General features: G+C 39.1%; 2 protein-coding genes across 9 annotated transcripts in view; one reads left to right on the plus strand and one right to left on the minus strand.

Annotated features, from left to right (window-relative positions):
* LOC132836097 (macro domain-containing protein CT2219-like) overlaps positions 1–23,442 on the plus strand; it is a 944,897-nt gene that overhangs the window by 108,716 nt on the left and 812,739 nt on the right. The window lies entirely within an intron of this gene.
* LOC132836096 (leucine-rich repeat transmembrane protein FLRT1-like) overlaps positions 1–23,442 on the minus strand; it is a 141,149-nt gene that overhangs the window by 21,483 nt on the left and 96,224 nt on the right. For 4 of the 5 annotated variants that reach the window (XR_009647330.1, XM_060855359.1, XM_060855357.1 and 1 more), the window contains exon 1: positions 16,321–16,717. The exons of the other annotated variant lie outside the window; for it this stretch is intronic. The gene's annotated coding sequence lies outside the window, so the exon portion shown is untranslated. Of the gene's footprint in view, positions 1–16,320; positions 16,718–23,442 lie in introns of those variants that run through there. 5 annotated transcript variants of the gene reach the window in all.

Here is a 23,442-nt window from a genome sequence, read left to right on the forward strand (position 1 = left end):
GGTCATCAACTTGCAGTCTAAAGGAATGGTGAGACTATGAATGTTGATCATTGTCAAAAGATTAAAGTGCTACCATAATTAAAGTGCTTTCATTCGTCTGAAATAACTGAGTAGATTTGTAGCTCAGGATGAGGTTCTGGATGTAGGTTTGCTCGTTGAGCTGGAAGGTTCACTTCCAGATGTTTCCAGGCCCACTGAAGATGTTAGCTAGTAGGGTGACGAAACATCTGGAAATGAGCCTTCCTGCTCAGCAAGCAAACCTACATCCAGTCTGAAATAACATCATTCAGATTGCTAAATTTAGCAAGTATTGTTTAACAACCAGCTGGCCAATTATTACATGATATTCTAATCTGCACAGGAAAATGGGAGCAATCATGTGTAGAAATATCAGAACCTTTTCATGCATTATGTTTTCATTACCTATTTTGCTCACTTGCTTAAGTGCTACAGTATCTATCATTCTCTGGTAAAATCAGAAAGGCTGTGATTATTCTATTGGCATTTGGTTTTCCATGCTGTTACTAATATTTATATACAGGGAATTATGTTCTGTTGTTAAAGGATATGAAATAAGGAAGTGCCACAAGTTGGAAATTATTTAAAAGTTGCTTCTTGGTGCTGCTTTTGTTGTTGTTTAGCTACAAGGAAAGTGCAAAGAAATGATAAGATTAAAAAGCAATTTTAATGCACCCATTTGGAACTGGGAAACTGATAAAAAAAACCTATACCATCTTGTGTAGCATTACTTTAAAAGATTAAAATGGAACTTACATCCCTACATCAAAGCAATGTCCACAAGGTTGATTCGCTGAGTAAATATGTTCATACTTTACCTCAAATTGAATTTTTATTCATCATACATATTCTATTACTTGTATCCCTTAGCATTAGGTTTACACGGAGAACTTCAAGTCAGAAGGAACAGGCGATGAGTTCTTTGTGCTTCCCCCCACGTTTTGAAGTTGTGTTAATATCCCCTGTTTTAATGTCTAAATGTTTTGAGAATTGGTCCTCCTCATACCTTTCTTGATTGGGAACTGTTTAGGGGATGTAGAAGAAGTGATCTAAGTGAAAAATTCACCTCAGATTTCTGTCCTGGTATCTATTAAATTTGGCAGTATTTGGAATAGCCGCCATGCGGTAATCCTTTCTGGGTTACAGCTCTGATGAGCTTAACGTATAAACAAATCACACTGCAATTTCAGTTGGAAAATTTAATTGACCAAGGATTGGAAAGATTACTCCCTACTTTGTGTGGGGATTTAGATGCTATTTGGAGTTCACTTGTATTGTTTATTGTGGCATTGAAAACAATTTGATCACAGACTTGTAGCTTGCACCTACCAAATTATTTTCTCTTTTTCTGTTATGTCTTTAATATTTCAAAAAGAAAGTTTAAATATTTATCACGTAATTTTTCCTCAAAATATATCTCAGAAAAATATATTAGATGCTACACTGCACAATGTATTTCAAGACACACAGTTTGGAGCCAGAACTATCTTGCGGTTACACTACAGGCAGATGTTCAGTGTTGTTCGCTTTGTTCAGTTTTTGCCCAGATCACAACACAACCTTCTTGATTATACTACACAGTAAAGACTACATTTTGGAGCTACTCCAGTTCCATCACAACTCTATGGAAAGGCCACCATTCTTTGTATTGTTTATCATACTTAAGCAATTTCAGTTTGCATAGATTCCAGCACCCTCAGGGAATGACAGTAGTTCAGCAAGGGCCACATCATCAATAATAAATCCATGCTTGGGGATAGTGAGGACAGGCTTGTGTGTGTTTGGTTCATCTTAGAATTAGAATTAGGTTTTATTGTCACATGTACTCAAGTATAAAAATACAGAAGTACAATGAAAAATGTACAATGTTGCCATGCACTGCGCCACTTGAGGTACAAAGTACGTAGTTACAAATCTTAAGTACAAAAATAAAGCAAAAAGCTAAAAGTTCTCAAGCAATGCAAGCCTTTTTCTGTTTGTTAAAATTCTAAACATGTTCTTATATGGTTTAAGGGCTGTTTGGAATCTGTTATGGCACTGACAATCCAAGTTAGTATGCTTAGTTTCTGAATTTAATTCCTCCTAGAGATGCAATACATTTAAAATAGATGTGAATAGTTGTAAGAGCATAATAAAACCTCAATGCTCGCACTATTAGAAGACAAACAGGTGTTCTAAGGAGATGAAAGTGACAAGAGAGTTATATTACAGCCATGTGCCTTGTGAAATGATACGGTCTGTTTTGGATTCCTTGCCTTACTGAAACTCAATGCATTAAATCTTTGTCATGTAACAACTTGCAAATCCTTCTGTAATTTTTTTTCTTTTCATGATAACACCAAATCCTTCTATTTTCTCAGATCAATCGTATTTTACCATCCCATTGCTAATGTAACTGAAATTACTGAGTGATGCAGCAATTGAAGTTGTGCTGTGGAATGGCAGAATTATGAGGTATTTCCCCTAGTGATTTACTCAGACAACGAGTTCCTGACCTTAAGCCAGATTGTCTGTACTGAAGGAGAAGAGGCAACAAGACATTGTTTCAGAGGACAGGAGGAAAATTGAAGAGCATGGGCACCCAGAATTCCGCCACATGAATAGGTCCAATAAAAAATTTCAGTACAAGATTGCTGATAATGAATCTCTTGTTAGATTGAGAATGATGCCATAACTGAGGGACGACCTAAACATGGAGGGAAACAAACATCGGGATTGGGGTTACCTTGGCATATATTGAATTTTAGGTGCAGATGCTGTAAATTTTGCTGTGCAAGTTTTTCTGATCAAAATCACTTTTATTCACTATTCTCAAGCTTAATGTTGCAAAGATTTCTGCCAGCTGTTTCCAAGGCCATAGTCTTTAGAGAACCATCATGCCATGTAGACTAAATATAAGCTGTTGTGTGATTTGTTTAGTTCTGTAGATAAAACAGTTCCTTCTAAATGCATCAATCAATTACTTGAAAATATTGTCATCGCTTAGTTAATTAAATACAGGACTATTTGTATCACAGAATTGGTTCAGAACTTGCCAGAAAGATGAAAATGTCACTTGGAGAGTGAGACTGAATGATAATTGGTAACAAGGAAATGCCAGTTCTGAGGAAGGGTCACCGGACTCGAAATGTTAACTCTGATTTCGCTTCACAAATGCTGTCAGACATGCTGAGCTTTTCCAGCAACTTCTGTTTTTGGTTCAGAACTTGTTTGAACGATTTAGCTTCATGTTGGAGACGGTTATAAAAAGGAATTCTGACTGGGTGTGTTAGAATTAACATAAGATATTACAAACATACTTGTTTTCATTAAGGAACTAGTTTTGTATAAAATCTTGCAGCATTATTTAATTGTTCTTTATTTGCTTGATGCCGTGTAATGAGCCACTGATATGCTGATACTCAGAGACTTTCTCAAAATGTGAAAAATATCATGTGTATGAATAGTGTAGTTCCAGGAATCAAATCAGGTATTAAAGAAAACATTTTTGCTCTTGGTATTGGACCAGTTTTAAGATATACCTAGCTATCAAAGCCAGTTAAAGTACTTTTGTGAGGATTTAAGAACTCACTTTTTGGACAAATTTAGACTTAGCAGGGCAGAAACATACAAACAAATGACTTAGAAACAGAAGCAGGCAACTTGGCTCCTCAAGTCTTCAGTTGGTGTTTTTTTAAGGAATTCACAAGGAAGGTCTTTACCCAGACAATGAGAATGCCACTTGGAGAGTGAGATTGGAAATAATAACAGGCAACAAGAAAATGCCATAAACTTTGAATAAGTATTTTGTAACTGCCATCTTAGCCCTCCAAGATGTCTGTGTTCCTCCTATTTGAGCTTCTTGAGTATCCCCTGATTTCCACTGCTCTACCATTAGCGGCCATGCCTTCAGCTATAATGGGCCCGAAGTTCTGTAATTTCCCCCTCAAACCTATATTCCATTCTACCTCTCTTTCTTCCCTTAAGATGGTCCCTAAAGATTATTTCTATTGACTAAGCCTTTGGCCACCTGTGACTCCATGTCACTTAATTTAATAACAGGCCAGTGGAGTGCCTTGGGATGTTTTATTACTTTATACGAAAATTGTTATTGTTGAATTTATGCCTCGAGACTGTCACACATGCTCTCTTTGATCATCCTATCAATTGTTCTTGTTATGGTGACATTTTTGCAAATCACTGACTGAGTAAGAGCCTTGCTTCAAATCGTAACTGGCATGGTGTTTTATGTTTCCATTTTTACTGGCCAGCAGCTGTCTTAGTGATGTCATCTGGTTATTTTTTCAGTTTTGCCATAATAAAATTTTGAAAAATTATACAGAAACAAGAAACAAAAATCCTCCAAGTTTAGCAATTATATTATTACATGCTATTATGCATAACCCATTCGCAGTTTTGAAAGCTTTATACTTATGTGGTTAATTAACTTGCTTCCATTTTGGCGGTTGAATCACACCAGTGGTCCCAATGGAGATATTGTATTTCTTCCCTTGAGTAATATTTCCCCTTTACTCCAGAAAGTGTTAAGTGTTCTTGGACATGTTTTCACTGGCACCAGCAGCTTCTCAGTATTTTACCTTAGTCCTGCTCTTCAGGTTAGAGCCTAGATCACTGATAGCCTCTTCAGCTCTGAGAGACTTTATCTGAAAATTGCATGTATTTAGTTTCTAGCAGATATAACAATCATAGCAGGCACCTGACACTTTTAAATAAAAACAATTTTGCTTTGCTCAAGAGCACTCCAGCCTACCATCACAGGAGAGAGGGGTGAGTTATGATTTATTATATATCTTTGGGTTATAGCTTTGTGTTATAATCTGATCAAGGACCATGATAGAAAAATGGATAAAGAAAAAGTACTGCAAATGTTAGAGATCTGAAATAGAAAGAGAAAATTCCAAAGAAACTCAGCAGTCTGATAGTACCACCTCCACGATAATCCTCAGCACCAGTGTGCTGCAAGGCTGTGTAACTGGATCCTTGACTTCCTGACCCATCGACCACAATTAGTAAGAATAGGTAATAGCACCTCGTCCATGATAATCCTCAACACCGGTGTGCTGCAAGGTTGCATACTTAGCCCCCAATATACTCCTTATAAATTCATGACTGTGTTGCTAAATTCCACCTCAACTCTATTTACAAGTTTGGTGACAACACCACCATTGTAAGTTGAATCTTAAATAACAACAAAACAATCCAAGAAAGAGATTGAATGCTGAGCAGCATGGTGTAAAGACGACAAGTTAATTTTGAGTCCAATATGACTCTTCTTGGGAACTAAAGGGATTGGAAGTTATTAGGAATTACGTTGAAGAAAATATGGGAAGGAGGAGGACATGGAGCAGATGATAAAAATGCCCCAGAGCGAAAGGCAATAGCAGTGCTAATGGAAGCAGGAAAGAGATATGGATGAAGAGTAGGTGTTAATGACAGAAAATAGGTCAGATGTAGTGACAGCAAATCCAGGCAAACAAGACACTGGGTATGGATGAAGAAGGGAGTGAAGATAATCAAAATGGAGCTCAGTTCTTGTGGTTTGAAATTGTTAAATTCAATATAGAATACTGAAGCTGTTAACTGTCTAAATGGAAAATTAAGTGCTGTTCTTTCCAGCTTGTGCTGGGCTTAACTGAACATTGCAGTTAGACCTAGAATGGAAATATAGGCATGGGAGCAAAAAGCTGTATTGAATGTCAAACACTTCGAGATTGGAGGCATTCTTGCAGGTTGTGTGGAGGGTTTCCACAAAGTACTCTCACAGTCAGAAAATTGGAAATTGTGAGAAAAAAACCAAATCTGAAATCAAGGATCACTCCACCACCACCACCCAAATATGTGTCTGTTCAATCTTTCCTTCTTTCTCTTATTGAAAACCTTTTAAATTTCCTTTCGCAAAATCGCATGTATGTTCAGGATCTAACCACATCCCAACTTTTGTGGGTGATCGTATTGTGCTTGATCCCGACCCTGTTCTAATTAAGTACTCACTGATGTTTGGATTGGCTCATTAAGAAGTCTGTGACTGATTCCTACATTTACTTGATGGAAATCAGAGGTGGCCAGCACCTCTAATTGGCAGCTCACAGTGTTCTCAAGTCTCTCCGCTCAGCAGCTGGCTCTTAAATACCAAGTTGGTTCTGGCAGGCTTCTTGTTGAAAACAGCACTTTTTTCCTCTAAATTTAGTAAGCGATTTAAAATATACTTTAATTAATTGATTTGCTTTTCATGTTGCTCTGGGCTCCTAGGTTTTGTTCATATGTCAAGAATCAACCTATTTCCAGTTTTTCATTTCACCCTTTCATTTTCCTCTTTTCAGTGCAGGTTGTGTGCCCTTATTTTTTGTTTGTAACTCAATTTTCGTTCCTGAGTACTGCTGTATAGAGATGTTTGTTTCAATTAATGCTTAAGAGAGGATGATTTGTTTTAAACAGACTTTACTCAGGTTCAGCTTAAATCAAATGTTCAATTAGAGGCCAATTATTATCTCTCCTGTGTTATGGCTCACGTGGACTCCAGCCTACGAAATTGCCTTGATCCTTTGCAATTCACCTACTGCAACAGGCCCACAGCAGACACCATCTCCCTGACCCTACACACATCCATAGAACATCTGGATAACAAGGATATCTATGTCAAGCTCTTACTTACTGACTACAGTTTTACCTTCAACACCATAATTCCAAATAAATTTATCTTTAAATTCTGAGACTTAATTCTTGGCTCCCCCCTCTGTAACTGGGTCCTTGACTTCCTGACCTATAGACCACAATTAGTAAGAATAGGTGATAACATCTCCTCCACGATAATCCTCAACACTGGTGTGCTGCAAGGCTGTGTACTAAGCCCCCTACTATACTCCTTATCCACTCACGACTGTGTTGTCAAATTCCACCCCAACTCCATTTATAAGTTTGCTGACAACATCACCACTGTAGGTTGAATCTCAAATAGCAACAAGACAATACTTGAAAGAAATTAAGTGTTTAGCAGCATGGTGTAAAGACAATAATCTCTCCATCAACGTCAACAAAACGAAGGAGCCGGCCATTGACATCAAGAAGCAGAGTGGAGGGCACGACCCAATCTGTATCAATAATTTTGAGGTGGAGATGGTTGAGAGCGTCAAGTTCCTGGGAGTTATGATACGAGCAACCTGTCCTGGTTCATCCATGTCAATGCGACAGTCAAGAAAGCACAAGAACATTTCTGCTTCCTCAGGAGGCTAAGGAAATTTGGCATGTCCACAGGACTCTTACCAATTTTTATAGATACACCATAGAAAACATCCAATCTGGTTGTGGCAAATACGATGATATGATAATTGGAGTACCGTTGAGGTGTGGTGCATAGCTACCGCAGTGAGTTAGGGAGAATAGTGTGAGGAATCTTTCTCGGCCTCAAAGAGAGAAACTCTCCATGAACTTCACCAGAATAGATTCTAGTCTACTTCCAGTAAAATTCAGCTTGTAATGTGATTTACCTTGTTACTTTTATCTCTGTTTCAGTTAAGGTGTTTGACTTATCAATTGTGTCGAATAGTATTAAGCATATCTAGCTTCTCAATGATGTTAAAGTAAGTTTTCCTGATATAATTTATAATTATTTATTATCATGTGACCAGATGCTGACAGTTCTGACAGTCATGTTAGGAAACTCAATTACTTTTAATCTCAATTCAACCAATTTCATTTGTATTTAAAGTTTTAATTGTTTTTTCTGCATCAAAATCATCTTTACATCCAAGTCTTCATAAATAAGATGATTTAAACAAACAAGGACATATGTTTGCAAAAGAATTAAAGACTTGGACAGGACAAGCAAGGCAAGAGAATACAAGACAATTAGGAGGATCCTGGGAAGCACCGAGTTCAGAAGGACCTTGGAGTGTATGTCACCGGTCCCTTAAGGTAGTGATACAGTGGATAGACAAAGTAGTTAAGAAGGCATATCAAATACTTGCCTTTATTAGATGAAATGTAGAGTTTAAAAGCAGGGTGGTGATGCTGGAGCTGTATAAAACATTGTTTAGGTACTAGGTAGAGTATTGTGTGCATTTCTAGAACCTACACTGTAGGAGAGATGTATTTGCACTGGAGAGGGTGCAGAAGAGATTTACCAGGATGCTGCCCATGGCGGAGAGTTTTAGTTATAAAGGGAAATTGTTTAAACTAGGATTATTTTCCTTAAAGCAGAAGTAGCTGAAGGAGGGGGCATTATTGAGATATATAAAATTATGTGGGGCATGGATAGGGTGGTTGGAAAGAAACTTGATGGAGTGATCAATGACGAAGACGGGATGTAAGGAAAAATCATTTCATCCAAAGGTAGTAGGGACAGAAACCCTCATAACATTTAAGAAGTATTTAGATACACACTTGTGATGGCAAGGTGTACAAGGCTGTGAGTCAGCTGCAAGAAAATGAGATTAGAATTGTTATGTGCTTGTTTTTGACCAGAGCAGGCTAAATGGGCTGAAGAGCCTTTTTCTGTGCTGTAGATCTCCTGTCTTGTAGTAACCTTCATGACTTGAGTAAGTTGCAGAGTGCTTTACAGCCAATGAAGTTATGTTTGAAATGTCATCACCACTGTTATGTCGGAAATGTGGCAACCACTTTTCCACAGAACAAGACCCCATGAGCAGCAATAGAGTAATGATCATATTTTGATTTTGATTTGGTTGAAGGATAAGCTATATCTCCCCTATTCATTTTTAAACAGTAGCCGTGGGAAGATTTTACTTCCACCTGGAAAAGCAGAAGATGCCGTGTTTAAATGCCTCGCCTGAAAGACAGCACATCCAATTGTGCAGAACTCCTTCAGTATTGCAGTGATGTATCAGTTTCCATTATGTGCCCTCCAGACTTGAATCCATGGCCTACTGATTCAGGTGATAGTTCTACCTACTGAGTTGCAGCTGACATTATGGAGAACAAGTACTTCTAACAAATAATGGGAATCAAATAGGTGTTACAAGCCCCACCCTCAGAGTTGTCATATTGCAAGGACCAACCACATTTTAGATCTTTCTTGCTGTGCCACAACAGCATAACTAAAATAAACATTTAAATAGTAATTAATTTGTGAAATGCTTTGACAAGTGTTAAGTACAAGACATGCAAACATGTATGTTTCTAGCTTCAGTAGGTGAGGGACTGTACGTGTTTTGCATTTGCTAACTTTTTAATTTAGATTGATGAGTGACGGCCTTGGAGACCTGCCATCATAAAAATAAGATAACAAATAAAGGAAGACCTTGTATTTATGTACATAGATTTGCCACAAATCTGTGAACCATCCCAAGCTTCACATGCAAATACCCCCTTTTTGTGGGTGCCATTACTGTTTTTCTCACTGTAAGTAAATATAATGGCATTCTAAATGTGCAGGGTCCCTAAAATGGAAGGATCCTCTGCTTTTTGTGTCATTGATTGAAATAAAATTCTGGGTTAGAACAAAGGGAAAGGGGATACTCCCTGAACTTCTTCAGGGTGTTTAAAATGTGCTAGAAAAGGCAGACTGTAAGAATAATATCCCTGACTGTGCAACATCCCTCAATGCTACTTTGGAGTGTCAGCATGAGTTATGGTATTTTATTTCATACATTTTGTTTAGTATATATATTATTCTGGACATATCATGTCATTACAATATACGTCTGCTGGTGTTCCTGTCAGCAACATGAGAAGTTATGCTAAGCCGGTTGTTTACTCATGGGGCGCATTTATAAATTAATATAATTCTGTTTAGATGATCTATATAATCCTTGTGTCCTATAACTTGTGATTCATTGAGTTCTGTTTGTAATTTGTTTAATCTGCAAATATCAAATGCTCAGTACTGATAGTTAGGAAACGTATATACCTCTTCAAGACAGATTGGTTCCAATGAAAGAAAAATCCTCTGAGAATTATTTCTTGCTTTTCATTGTAACTTCTGTGCCCAACCTTGATTTTTCTCCAATAAGATTGTTTCGACAGCCAATATTCACAGACTAGACCCGAGCTTTCTTCATTTCAGCTGGGGAGGCGATTTTTGAGAAAACTGAAGAGTTTTAGGCTTTTCGTTTTCTTAATAACTATATGAACAAAAACCCGGTCTTCCCGAAACTCCTTTCATCCAGAACTATATCACTGTTTGATATAATACTGAATGGTGTGTTCTTGAGACTAAAGTGCCAGCTAACTTTATTTCACTGTGAGGGATTTTGATACTTCTTCCGAATAACTTCTTTTTTCCTCATGTGTTCGACGATACGGTGCTACTTAAAACAAAAAGCATATGCTGTTTCTCATCTTCAATCCTTGCAAACATGCGTCAAGATGGATAATTTGCAACTTATATTTCCTGAGACACATTTGGGAACAGCACACGCCGCAAAATTTATCTGTTCTCCGTGTCACTGCTTTTCGTTTGTAACTTCTAATGTTAGGGATGTGCATCGGAAAGGTTGGGAGTGGTGGCTGTTGGTGTGGGTGGTGCAGGCTCAGGAACAGAGAGAATCCCAACAAACTGAATAATATGCAAGTGCTGAGAGGGCTACATGATTGACTCTCATCAGATCTGGACCCCTGCCATTGTAAGTTGTTATTTCAGTTGTTTCAGAGTATCAGGTTTTTGTTGTGGTAGGCACTGCTAGACTGGCTGCCTGCTAACTTAGTCAAACAAAAGTGCATATGTTCTCACTTAGTCATACTGGTACTCTGTGAATGGGGTTTCTTTTATAATTTAATGGTGCATTTTCTGTCACATAAATAACACAGTTTGTGGCTAAGTTAAATATTGTAAAATAAAACGTTCCTCCTCCCCCAAACCATAAGAACTGAAATAGTACAAACCGAGTGACATTCCTTGGACTTCTTGAATCTTCCTTTGCATTCTCTATGTTTACATTAATAAAAAGCAGATTTTACTCATGTGTAATTTGATCATTAACTCTAGTGGTACTGAAATTATGTCAATGCGTAAATGCTTTATGTCTTGTTGAAATCATTCTCCTCATTATTTCAGTGCAGGCTTTGGCCTAATAATGACATTTTTGCTAAATTAGAAAAGGGAGGAATATCAGATGAACATGTTGGACAACTTTACAGCAGTATGCTATTGGGTTAGTAGGTTTTGGGAAATTTTATTGGAAGGCAAAAAAATCTGTCAGAAGTTTAAACCATTTGTAATTTTCTAATTGTTTTGACGATTAAGGTGGCTGTTGAACTCCAACAGCTGACTGTTTCTTTTCTGGCAAACTTACTGGTCAGCATGACTGGGGAACTCCCATTCCCTTTTAAAGTCCAACTGAAGTTATGACAGTGTCTGAAGCCCCTCAAGCCTTGATAATGGCGTATCTACAGTTGTGTTTATTTAAAATTGTAACTGGTGATTTGATGCTGCAGTCTGTAAGAATGAAGTGGACATTGGATAAGTAGGAGTGGATTACAAGGTAGTATCCACCAAAAGATACAGGTAATGTTTAAGCCATGTAAAGTTCCATCCAAATGTGCATTCTTTAATACAGATATCTACTCATGTTATCTTGTAACTCAAAATTATAAAATGTCATACAAAACACTTCAGGGCTGACCGAACACAATGATTTTGAGTGATGTAATTTATCATCTTCCACAATATGAAGATCAATCTAAACACTCTGCAACAGGATATTTAACTAATGGGAAAAATTTCCACAAATGAAAATGTGTGTGTATCTAAAGTACATTTGCTGATAGCTATGAAGCTAGTCAGCAACTAAATTTGCAATTTCCCTCTTTCTCAGTCTTTCCCCTTCTCATGGTAGCTTACTTCTGGTGGTTGTAGTCTCACCCTGAAAATTGTAGATTCATGTCTCACTTAAGTTTGTGTATGTACTGTGGGTCAAATCTCTAACAGATGAGAAAGTAGACAAGACCCCTATCTATTTGCTTAAATGGGTGTGAAAGAAGAGCAGGAAATTTTTTTGAAGACCCTCTGGATAATATTCATTGTGCAATTGACAACAATGGAACAGATTAACTGGTTACTCAACTTGTTGTTTCTGGGATTGTGCTGTGTTCAAATTGGCTGCAAAGTGTGCAAGCATCACAATTATGTGCTGCATTTCAAGAAGTAATCAATTTGCTGTGAAGAACAGTTTGAGATGGAAATGGGAGTTCACTTGTAGGGATCAGATTAATAGATTAATAGCAAAACTGTAAATTGCTTTTTACTTATCCATGTGATGAAAGCATCACTGGCTGACCAGCATTTATTGGCCATCTCTAATTGCTCAAGGGCAGTTATCAGTACATTGCTGTGTTTGATTAGATTAGATTCCCTACAGTGTGGAAACAGGCCCTTCAGCCCAACAAGTCCACACCGACCCTCCGAAGAGTAATCCACCCAGACCCATTTCCCTCTAACTAATGCACCTACGGGCAATTTAGCATGGCAAATTCACCTGGCCCGCACATCTTTGGACTGTGGGAGGAAACCGGAGCACCCGGAGGAAACCCACGCAGACACTGGGAAAATGTGCAAACTCCATACAGACAGTCACCTAAGGCTGGAATTGAACCTGGGTCCCTGGTGCTGTGAGGCAGCAGTACCAACCACTGAGCTTAACCAAATTACTGTGGTTCTGGAGTCACATGTAGGACAGACCAGGTAAATTTCCCTCCCTAAAGGATATTACTGAACTAGATGAGCTTTTAACAAAAAAAAATTCATTGTCATTATTAGACTCTTAATTCCAGATTTTTATTGATTCAAATTCCACCACTTACCATGGTGGGATTTGAACCTAGGCCCCCAGAACATTACCTGGGTTTCTAGATTAACAGTCCAGCGATAATGCCACTAGGCCACCTCTGTGTTTTATCCTGATAAATTTAACTAAGAATTTGTTTAACTTGATGCTTCTCCAACATTCAACACTGAATGAGCAGACATTTTCTCGTTGTTTTTGATTCCAGCTACAAATTCTGTTCCTTAGTGACCAACTCAACCCTTTACCCTGCCAACAGTCTGGGTTCAAGTTAGTCTGTTTGCAATCTTAGTGTCATAATTGATTTCAAGATGTACCTTCAATCTCATGTCTCTGCCATCATTAATACTGTTCATTTCCATCTCTCTAGCATTGCCCTGACTTTACCCCTGAATGAGGTCAACCCCTGCTAAAATCCTTACCCAGCCTTTGTTACCGTTCGACTTGACTCCCAACTCATTCCTGCCTGGTCTCTCGCATATAACCTCTTTAAACCTGAGGTCATTCAAAAATTTGCTGACTGTTAACTCTCATCAAGTGCCACACCCCTGCCATCAGTTTGCTTGCTAACTTTCTCTGGCTCCCAGTCAAGCAATATCTTTATTTTAAGATTCTCATCTCTATTTTCAAATGCCTTTATGATTTCAGCCATACCTCTAAAATCTACAACTTACATCTCTGAGATATCTGTGCTCCTGTACTACTGACCTCTTATGCTTTCCCAATTAATTGTTCTGCTATTAGTGACCTTATACCTCACCTTCCTTCTTTAAGGTGATCCTGAAAACCCACCTATATGACCAAATGTTTGATCATTGATTCTAATATCTCCCCATGTGGCTCTGAGTCAAACTTAATTTTAAAATGTTCCTGTAGAGCATCTTGGGAAGTTTCATTATATTAAAGATATTTAAATAAAAGTGGTTGTTGTTAAAAATTCCAGCCATAATCTACTGGTTTTGAAATATTGAACTTCATTTGCAATGGCTTGATGGAATCCCATCAAAACCATAGTGTATTTCAATTAGATAAACTATTATATTGAAAATTATACAGGCAGGCCAAAGACTGCCAGAACCCTAAATAATGCCAAAATTATTGCCTGAAAAAAACCTTACTGACAAAATTCAGATCTGTGTAACCTTTATCAGGAGAATGTGACATTTAGTTTGAACACCCAGCTAATGTTTCACCCTTCGGGTCTTAAAGTAGAAAAGGGATTTCGGTGCCACAGTCAATTAAATATTATGATGGAAAATGCAGTAAGACCTTTCCTTGGCTCCCAAAATGTCAATCAGTAAAAGCTTCAAAGAACATTAACTATAGTGAAGATTTAAAACTATTGCAAATGTTTAAAAATTTTTGAAACAGTTTAGACTGGATAATGGAGTATTGCGTATCTAATCATACAAATAAAATTACAGCATTTAAAATGATTTCACGCAATACTTCAGATGTAAAATCATCTTTGATACTAATTAGCAGAATTTCACTTTAACCCTTTTTTTGACAGAAAATTATTCTTTCATTTGTCATTCCATTTCACACTCTTAATTCACTTAGCTTCCTTAAACCAACTTTTCCCAGGTTGAGCAGCTTAACGGTTGATTTCTTCTCAGACTTCTGCTAAAATATCTTTGAACCAGTTGCTAGGAAGTATAACTGGACAATTCTGGGATGATTTTCCCTCTGATCTTTTCTCCCTTCCCCGAGACAACTTGTAACTTTCTACTAAAATGACTTTGAGTTTGAAAGTTCACTTGTATGCGGTATCTTTACAAATCTGGGTTCTAGAATTCTGTGGAACATTTTATTTAAAGTTCCAGCAAGTTTCATGCTGACTTTAGGATCCTGTACAATGACATTGCTGTAACTTTATATAAAATGTGTGCTCCAGGATATCTTCTGTTTTCATTTATTTGGTAATTATTTTTTTAAAAATGACTTAAATAAATTAATTATTTGTTTAAAAAAAAGTTCAATCGCGAACTCGCTCCCCCATTGAAAACCCTCCAATTTCTGTGCATTGAGACAATAATGTAAAATCAATACATTTTTAATTAAATTGAGAATTTTTCCAGTGCTGAAGTACAGCAAAAATATCAGAGCCATTTACTGTTTAGAAAGTGCAATTATGATTTGGAACCTTTTTTTTGCCTCCGGGTAAAGATATTATGAATAAGATAAAGAGTGTAACCCAGTATATTGTTCTGAAAAGCTTCAAGTGTTCTATTTACATAGCACACTGGAGCTCCAGTATACTGCCCCACCCGATTACATTTCTTAGCTTTTTTTTGAGCTCACTAATCAAGCAAAGGAGGGTTATATTTACAATTAGCCTTTATGTCACCGTTCTACAGCACAAAATATTGGCCATTCTAAACCTTGACTGTGCTGCAAAGTGATTCGATGGCTTCGCTTTCAAGCTTGCAGCATCCAGAACATGTAAACCTTATGCAGGAACTCCCATACCTGTCTTTACCTCAGAATATGTTCTGTTTCAGCAAAACTGAAAATTCAGAAAAATCATACACTTCTGAAAAATATGAAGAGATTTTCCTAGTTTGACAGCATTGTATTTGGAAAGACGTTATTTTGTTTAAAATGAAAAATTGAAACATTTTATTTATGTTGAAAAGAAGGACTATTGAATATTTACTTGTCTAAAGATATGATTCAGAACTAACTGTACAAAAATTTTATTGCAGCATATTTCAAGTGTCTTCAGCAATAATTTTGGAATTCATTAAATATTACTCAGTAGATCACTTTTTCATTGCAGATGTTCGCCAAATACAGCTATCAACTGTACTGAACCATTAGCTTCAATTTTAATGGAAACAATACGATTGTAACATCCTAAAAATGTATGATTACGAAACTGCTTTTTGATGAAATCTGTTGGTTGCTGTATAATAAACGTGGCGAACCAGTCCCTTGACAATCTAATTACAGTTGCACCTCCACATTAATAGTGGGGGCCAGTGCAACTCACATCTGACTGACAAATCACAGTGGAGAGCAACGCACAGAAGCCTCTCTGTCATTAAACAACAAGAGCAAAGAACCAGTGTAAAAGCACCTTATTATTCATTTTTATTCTGACGAATGCTAGCCCTCAACACTATTTTATTTCCAATTTCAACTTTAAAACCTACTGAAAAAAGCAAGTCTAAAAGTGTTACCTATCTCAAAGTGTGAACTGATCAGAAATAAGAAAAATTACTATCCTGTCAAAGGACTAATTTAGCATTGTTCTTATCAATATGCTACCTTGGAGAAATTAATTATACCTTAATATTGTGATTATTTTGGCTCATCACCTCAAATTGTTCTTGCAACTAATATTATGACAGACTTGTAATGCCAGCATTTCAGTCTGGCTCATATGTATCTCGGATTGCTTCCTTCAATGTAACCTGAGTTCAGGAGGGTGAAATCTATAACTTAGTGTTCTGTCCATCTTTTAAGTGAATCTCATTTGGAAATTTAATGTAGCATTCCCTCACCCACTTGCAGTTTACTGAAATCCCAGTGAGAACATTGAGACTGTCTTGAATCTTACCTCCTTTGCTGTGTTTTTAGTTCATGGAGCTTCTGAATTGCCCAGAATTAGCTGGAGTGGCATGCATCGGCTCGCTGCTGGCAAAGGTCCTCCTTTTGGTTTGTTCAGTGTTTCGTCTCAGGCACACATCAGTAGTTTCTCATTATCCCACTTACACAGGCAAATCCCCCACACATTCCAATGTACACATTCCAGGCTCTGAGTGAGATCGTACTTCTAGTCAAGAAAAGGTACTGAAAAGATTTCAGCTTCTTGGATATATTTTTCTTTTTTAAAAGCTGGATAAGTCTTTTTTTTGTCTCAGTCCAAACCAGTTTCTTGCAGATTACTTCCAAACTGGATTCTTCAGCAGGAAGCAAGGAAAAAGCTGCAGTTTGTATTTCTGCTACTGGGAAGTGCAATCTCCAGAATAAAGTAGGTGGGAGTCCTGGTGTAATATTACATAGCTGTGGAGTTAAAACGCAAGCCTTTATCTGTTCAATCACTTGACTTGCAATTCATAGCTGTGACAACTCTTAATGAACCCCCCACCCCCGTCCCCAGTGCGCACATTGAATAGTGGTGTTCACTTGTATAACCAGAGAATCCAGCACTTCTTGTTGTTTGTAATACTTCTTGTGGACACGTTAGCAGTTGAAATGACACAGAGCTGCTCTGTCGGTTGTCCTTTTTCTAACAAGGCAGATGTTCTTTCTGTAGCCTTGTTTGTCCTTTTTTAAAAAAAGCAACCAAGATTTCCCTACAAACAATAAAAGAAAATTAGCCACACCTTTTCGATTATTCACTTGCTTTATTGCTGTAGGTTTGAAAAAAATATTTATTTTTGCTTTCATTTTTCTTTTTTCTTCAGTTTACGAGTGCATGAGCACCAAGGTTCTTTATATTCCTTTTGCGTTAACCTAAACAGGGAGTCTTGACAGCATAGATTGAGCTCTTACATTCGTAATGTCAACTCAGCAGGGAGGGAGTCATTGGAGACAGCTGAGCAGCAGGGACTCTGATTTCCTTTCCTTCTTGGCCCTGATTTTGATGTATCGGTGATTTTCCAGCCAAGCTGAAATGCGTGACCGCTGATTTTGTCCTGATCTATGTGATTCAAACATTCCACCTTTACCAACTGGTATAGCTGGGAAACAATGCTGGACTGGTTGTTATTTTGGATTCACCTTTTGAGGATCTGGGAGTACACAGAAAATGCTGTAGCATGACTCCGGGGCCCAGACTGCAGCTGTAGTGCCATAGGTTTTATCATTAGTGACCATCTCTTTACAAGCCCTAGGTTCATTGAGAAGTGCACTTACCTCCCAGTCTGAAAGTTATACATAAAAGTCCCACTTCAAGATTTGAACACAAGAATATGGGCTGATACTCCACTACTATTGCATGAGTGAGTCCTGCAATGTTGGAAGTATTAGACTGCCTCACTGTCAGAGGGTCAGTACCAAGTGAACACTGCATATTCGATAACTAGTACCAAAGAAATACTGCATTGTTAGATGGTCAGTACTGAGATGATGCTACCTATTGGAGAGTCATTACTGAAGGAGCACAGAACTGTTGGAGAGGCAATAGTCGAGTGAGTGTTGCATTGTCAAGAGTCAATGCTGAGTGAGCGCTGCACTGTCAGACAGTCATTACTAAGGTAGCATTGCACTGTTGGAGGGACATTACAGAGGGACTGCTGCACTGTCAGAGGCTTGGTCCTGATGGAGCACCACACTATTGGAGGGTTACTAATGAGGAAGTACCACAGTTTTAAAGGGTCATTACTAAAGGAGTACTGCACTGTTGGAGGTTCACAAATGAGGGAATGTTGCATTGTCATCGGGTCAGTAATGAAGGAGTGCCACATTGTTAGAGGGTCAGTACTGAAAGGATGCTACACTGTTGGAGGGTCAGTACTGAAGGAGTGCTGCGTTGTTGGAGGGTCAGTACTGACGGAGTGCTGCATTGTCAGTACTAAGGAAGTGATGCAATACTGGAGGGTTAGTACTGCGGAAGTGATGCACTGTTTTTGGATAAACCTTTAAAATGATGCTCACTCTAGCCTCACACTGAGTGAGCCTGGCGTCATGAATAATTTTAATCCCTCAATTACCATTCTGATACAGAAATATTGCTTGGTTTCACACTCTTGTAGCAGGAATTTGCCATGAATAAATTGGATGCTGTGTTTCCTGCATTGCCAGTTTGTACAGTTCAAGTACCTAGTTCAGCATAAAATATTTGGAGCATTCTTAGGTTGTGAAAAGCACTTGAGAAATTAAAGTACTTTTTTTTTCAAATCAACTTTTAGTGTAATATATACAGAATAATGTTATTTGTTTTCTCTCCCCTCTATGGCATTTACTGTCAGGGTGAAATTTTCCTTTATTGAAAAATCAGGTTTATCTACAAATGGTTGTGGGAAAATGAGACTGCACACTGGGAACACATTTAAGAGCGAGTGCGTTTCCTGTTCACCACTGACTGTCTTTTATGGAAAAGTCCATTAATGTTGACAGTGGAGTAATTGTTTGAAATAGAGAAAGTAGTCATGTAAAAACTGAACCCAACATAACTGATGAATTTTCCCTTGTTTCTCAGTGGAACAGAGCTTGTGAAGAACACAAAATGAAAAGTTTAACTTATTGCACCCAACCCTCCTTATAAAGGTTCATATTTCCACTTCTGACGTACAGTGTAGTATTGCCACTCTTACAAACCCACCATATTATTGGGCTCCGAATAGAAAATCATCTTTATTACATACTTTTCTCATGAGTAAGATCTCTGGTGTTCCGCATTCACAGTGGCCCTGATTTTGGCAGTTTTGGCTGCAAAGTAAACAAGACAACACCACAATTACTGAGTGGTTCACTTCTGTGTAAAAGGGTGTCAGCTCTGGCACCTTTGAAGGCAGCACTGCTCCCCGTGATAAACATAACACTTCAAAATCTGAGGTCACAGGTGAGCTGAGGACTAACCCCAACATCTCAAATTAACCTTGAAGTTTCTGCATGACTAGATCTACATGAACTTTACTTACATATTGACCTGAAACAAAGCCAGGTGCTTCATTGAACTGTAAACCTATGTATATATGCATTGGCTTTCTTTTGTTCTGATGCAAAGAAATCTGTCCAACATTTAAAATACAGAGGGTTCTGGAGAAATAGGAAACTAAGGTACTGCAGAATTCCTTCAGGAAACAGCTTTGTAAAGAACCTTTAGTTGTAATATCCCTGTTACATTTTATAGTCTGGTTATAGCAGCCTGATTTTTTAAATATCACTTTTTACTACTTTTGGCACATTCAGTGTGATGAAACCTTGGAAGTGAGTTAGAGAGTTCTGTTTGAAGAGTTGTGGAAGGTAGTGGTTGGAGGTTAAGGGGGTGCTGCAGGGTTTGTACCAGCATGATGAAAAGCTTCATTGGTTCCTGTCTGTTTTGCTCACTTGGAAATTAGTTTCGGACCTTGAACTTGATCTTTGTTAAATTTGTGAAATAAAAAAGGCTTCAGTATTTGGTAATTTTTCATTTGAGTTGTCACATTTCTATCAGTAAAAGGCTATAGTTATAAGTAGTATCACTTGCTATTCAGTGATAGAATTCTTACTTTACAGTTAAAAAAAACACTAAAATCTTGGCTGACACTTTGTCACTTTTATGCTGTACTGAGGGAGTGCATCACTGCTGTTTTTGTATACGGGACAATTAGCAGAGGCCCTATCTTCCCTTGCAGGTGGAGATAAGAAATTTCACAATCATTATTTCAAAGAAGAGTTCACCTTGGTGTCTTGGCCAACCTTCATCCCTCAATCAAGGCAGATGAAAACAGAAACTGCTGGAGAATGTGAGCAGGTCTGGCTGCGTTTGCAGAGGGAGAGAAACAAATGTGCTGAATCCAATGACTCTTCTACAATAATCAGATTGTGTTGTTGGGATAGTGCTGTATGCAAGTTGGCTGCCACATTTCCTACATTAGGTTAATGATTATATTTTCCTAAACTACAATGCTCATATTGTGTAAGATGCAATATTAATGCAATTCTTTTTTCTTCCAATTTTAATGCTTGACTTTCAAGTATTAAAGGTTTGGGATATTGACGCCAGGATATTTACATGATAATGCTTGAAATGTTTGCCCTATTTCAGATATGCTGTTATGTGCAAGAGGCTATTTGGAGCATTGTAGTAGAAAGGATTATTTTGAATGGAGTGTATGATATTTTATTATGGACTATTTAAGCTGGAGACTTGGGTAGAGAATTGGCAGATGGAATTTAATCTGATGCAGTTCTGGTTGCCCTATTATAGAAAGGATATTATTAAACTAGAAAGAGTGCAGAAAAAAGCTCACTGGTATGCTACCTGAACAGGAAGGTTTTTGTTATAAGGAGAGGTTGGATATGCTGGGACATTTTTCCCCTGGAGCGTAGGAGAAAGGGGTGAGTTTATAGAGGTATATGAAATCATGAGAGGCATAGATAATGTAGAATGCACAGTTTTTCTCATAGTCCAAAGGGGAGTCCAAAATTAGAAGGGGATAGGTTTAAAGTGAGAGGGGAGAGATACAAAAGTGTCCTAAAGGGCAATTTTTCACACAGAAGGTGGTGAGTGTCTGGAACAGGCTGCCAAAGGTAGTGATGGAAGCGAGTACAATTTTGTCATTTAAGTCACATTTAGACAGATTCATGGATGGAACAGGTATGGAGGGATATGGACCAAATACTGGAAAATGGGACTAATTTGATTGTAAAAAATGGACGGCATGGGCGATTTGGGCCGAAGGGCCTGTTTTCATGCTGTACACCTCTTGACTTTAATACGGGAGAGGAGTATACAGTAAATGACAGAACTCTTAGGAGCATCAACATATAGAGGGATACAGGTCCACAGTTCCCTGAAAGCGACGACACAAGTGGGTAAGATGATAAGAAGGTATGTGTCATGCTTGCCTTCATCGGTTGGGGCATGGAGTTTAAAAATTGGCAAGTCATGTTACAGTTGTACAGAACTTTAATTGGGCTGGATTTGGAATATTCTGAACGGTTCTGGTCGCCAGACTATCAGAAGGATGTGTGGAAACTTTGGAGAGGGTACAGAAAAGCTTTGCCAGAATTTTGCTGGTTTGGAGGGTATTAGCTATGAGGAGAGATTGGACAAACTCAGGTTTGTTTTCACTTGAACATCAGGGGCTGAAGGGTGACCGATGTTGTTTACAAAAGTATGAGAAGGATAGATAGAATGGAATTTTTTTTCCCTAGGGTAGAAATGTCAATTCCTAGAAAACATAGGTTTAATGTAAAAGGGAGAATGTTTAAATGAGATATGAGAGGCAGTTTTTTTTTACACCGATGGTGGTAAGTGCCTGGGATGCGCTGCCAGAGGAGATGGTGGAAGCAGATACAATAGCAATGTTGAAGAGGCATCTTGACTGATACATGAATTGGCAGGGAATAAAAGGAATAAAGACTGTGAATGCGAAAGATTTTTAATTTTAAAAAGGCATCATATGTCGGTGTAGGCTTGGTGAGCTGAAGGGCCTGTTCCTGTTCTGTACTGATCTTCGTTCTCTTTGTTCTAAAAGGATACAGTGTGACTCAGGTTGATAGAACAGTCATTGTGAATGCAGTCAGACAAATAATGGGTCTTACTCCCAGTTGGGTTGTTGTGAGATAGAAATCTAGAAGCTAGGGTCAGCACTTCTCTCCTGAAACTATGTTTATCTGGGCTGTGACCAATACTGTCCCAGTAGCCAGTTCGAAAGTACCATGCGTTAGGAACAGAAAATCTCTAAACTAGGACAGAATGTAGGAACTTTTCAGAGAGGAGCCTGTAAGAATCTTAGTGATGTTTGGTGTTACTGGCACTCTCCTCGAAGTGCAGGTATTACAGGATGTATTGATAGCTGTTGCCAATGGCTCATGTGCTTGGAGTTCAAGATGGCAGTGAAATGGGATGTTGCAGTTGGAGCTCGTCTGCTCAAACCTTTCCCTTCTTTTTCTCTTTTAAATCTCGTGTTTTTTTTCCTCTTCTGTTTTTTTTCCTCTTCTGCCAGCAGCTAGAAATGGAGTGGGGACTGCAGTCAGCAGCCTGGAATGGAGCAGGGATAATGGTCAGTGGCCCAGAACAGTGTGGGGACAGCCAGCAGCCTGAAGCGGGGTGCGGCCAGCAGCCTAAAGTGGAATGTGGAGAGCGGTCAATGGTCCAGAATGCAGCAGGGTCAACCAGAGCCTGGAACAGAGCAGGGACAGCCAGTGGCCTGAAATGGGTGCAGCCAGCAGCCCAGAGCAGGGACAGCAGTCAGTGGCCTGGAACGGAGTGGGGGCAGCCAGCAGACCAGAACGGTGTGGGATAGTTGTCAGCAGCCTGGAATGGAACAGGGACAGTGGTCAGTGGCCCAGAATGGAGTGGAGATGGTGGTCAGTGCCCCAGAACCCAGCAGGGACAGCCAGCTGCCCAAAGCAGGGTGGGAGCAGCCAGTGACCTGGAATGGAGCATGGAATGTGGTCAGCGGAGTGGGGGAGCTGCCAGCAGCCCAAAACAGTGTGGAGCGGCCAACGAGCCTGGAGCATAGTAGGGATCGACAATTAACCTGGAGTAGAGCTGGAATGGCCAGCGGGCCTCCAGCTGAGGGGGAATGGCCAGTGGACCTGGAGTGAAGTGGGGATGGCCCGCAGACCTGAAGCAGAGCAGGGGTGGTCACTTGGCCAGGAGCAGAGTGGGGACGGCCATCAGGCCTGTAGAAGAGTGGGAACAGCCATCAGACCTGGAGCAGAGTGGGGACGGCAACAGGCCTGGAATGAAGTGGGGATGGTCAGCAAGCCTGGACCAGAGCAAGTCAGCCAGCAGGGCTTATGCCCGAAATGTTGATTTTACTGCTCCTTAGATGCTGCCTGAACTGCTGTGCTTTTCCAGCACCACTAATCCAGCAGGCGTGGAGCAGAGCGGGGATGGCAGCGGGCCTGGAGTGAAGCGGGGACAGCCAGCAGGCCTGGAGCAGATCAGGGATGGTCAGTGAGCCTGGAGTGAAGCGGGGACAGCCAGCAGGCCTGGAGCAGAGCGGGGATGGTCAGTGGGCCTGGAGTGAAGCGGGGACAGCCAGCAGGCCTGGAGCAGAGTGGGACAGCCAGTGGG

Source organism: Hemiscyllium ocellatum, chromosome 46 (assembly GCF_020745735.1).
Source record: "Hemiscyllium ocellatum isolate sHemOce1 chromosome 46, sHemOce1.pat.X.cur, whole genome shotgun sequence".
Lineage (NCBI taxonomy): Eukaryota > Metazoa > Chordata > Chondrichthyes > Orectolobiformes > Hemiscylliidae > Hemiscyllium > Hemiscyllium ocellatum.